This window comes from Neomonachus schauinslandi, chromosome 6 (genome assembly GCF_002201575.2).
Source record: "Neomonachus schauinslandi chromosome 6, ASM220157v2, whole genome shotgun sequence".
NCBI classification, from domain to species: Eukaryota; Metazoa; Chordata; class Mammalia; order Carnivora; family Phocidae; genus Neomonachus; species Neomonachus schauinslandi.
In genome coordinates this window covers 85,886,060-85,887,529 of record NC_058408.1, presented here as the reverse complement: position 1 = coordinate 85,887,529, position 1,470 = coordinate 85,886,060, and the positions used below count along the sequence as shown (strand labels likewise).

The window sequence follows — 1,470 nt, the reverse complement described above, 5'->3', positions numbered from 1 at the left end:
TATATATATATATATATATATATATATATATATATATATATATATATCTCACATTTCCAGAAATGTTCCTGGGACATGGTAGGTACTTGATAAATAATTCTTAAGTGGATTAATTAATGCTGTTTTGCAGAGGAACAGAGGGGTTCCGTGACTTGCTCAAGGTCACGCAGCTAAGTGAGAGGCAGGACTAGGATTCAAACCCAGACCCCCTGATGCCGTAGTCCACACGCTTCAGCACCCATCTGTAGTGCCTCTTGAACAAATTAATAAGAATCTGTCTTTTTAGTTTCTCCTAAAGTTTAGAAAGCACTTTCACATTCTATTAGCTCTCTTAATTTACACCACAGTTGAGGAGCAAGGGAGGCCAGGCATTGCTATTTGTCCCATTTTATAGATGAGCAAACCAAGGCTCAGGGATACAAAGTGATGAGTTGAGGGCACCCAAACCTTGAACCCAGGACCGGAGGCAGCACTGCCTCAGGAGAGGTGCAGGAGACAGACGCAGGCCACCCTCACCTGAGCCTCTGTGGATGCAGCCCCGGGCTAACTGAGTCTGCTCCCCGACCCCCCTCCCGGCTCCGGCACCTGCACAACAAGCCTGACACTTCCTTCTGACCGGAAGAGACCCGTGGACTCTAGGCCACCGTGGCTCTGCTCCCGTACCGGCCCCTGAGGACCCAGCCCTGCTCAGAGGCAGCAGGAGGACCGGGCCACCCTGCCCTACTCCTGGGGAGGGGCAGTTCCTCCGCTAAGACCTGGGGTGGGCTGAGGGGGAGGACAGCCCATGAGAGGACATCCAGTGTGACAGGAGGGGAGAGACGTCTTCTGCGTCGTCTTCAGTACTGATTCCCCTGCAGTGCATGTCACCACTGACCCCTGGCTTCTGGCTCCCAGCAGATAACTCGGCTGCCCCGAGAGAGATGGGGAAGGGGCAGCAGCGGGGGAGGGGTGTGGATGGAGAGGGGCTCCCCACTTACCCTCTGTTCGAGTCCCCAAAACAAGAGCAGCCTCTTCCCCTGGCTGGGCCACCGAGGCCCTATTTATATCAGAGGGGTGGGGATGGAGCTGTTCCCAGACCGCTCTGTGCCCAAGCTGGGGAGGAGGGAGGTGACATCACTTGGCCCCGCCAGGGGGGTGGGGGCCTCAGGCAGCCAGGCCTGACCGAGGGACAGGCGCCAGAGCAACTCTCAGGCTGGGACTCCTTCCAGGAAGTCAGGGTGATCGATACACACTTTCAGTGCCGAACAGAATGAGCTGGTACGCTGTCGAGTTACACATTTACCCGAGCTCACCTCACTGGGGCCGCGGTGACGGACACGGGGGCATCCCACGTAGGTGTGTGTAGGTGTGTGATGGGTCTCTGCCCTGGGGTGTGACAGCCACCCAGACCTTCTGACAGAGCCCTCTTGAGGTGTGCTTCTGAGAGTCCCCAAGAACATGCTTGAGTCCCCAGTGGGCAGGGGAAGGAGC

General features: G+C 56.0%; 1 protein-coding gene across 1 annotated transcript in view; it reads right to left on the bottom strand.

Moving 5' to 3' along the window:
• AGT (angiotensinogen) overlaps nucleotides 1–1,080 on the bottom strand; it is a 12,146-nt gene extending 11,066 nt beyond the window's left edge. The window contains exon 1 of the mRNA XM_021696156.1: nucleotides 978–1,080. The gene's annotated coding sequence lies outside the window, so the exon portion shown is untranslated. The remainder of the gene's footprint in view (nucleotides 1–977) is intronic.
• Nucleotides 1,081–1,470: the final 390 nt, after the last annotated feature.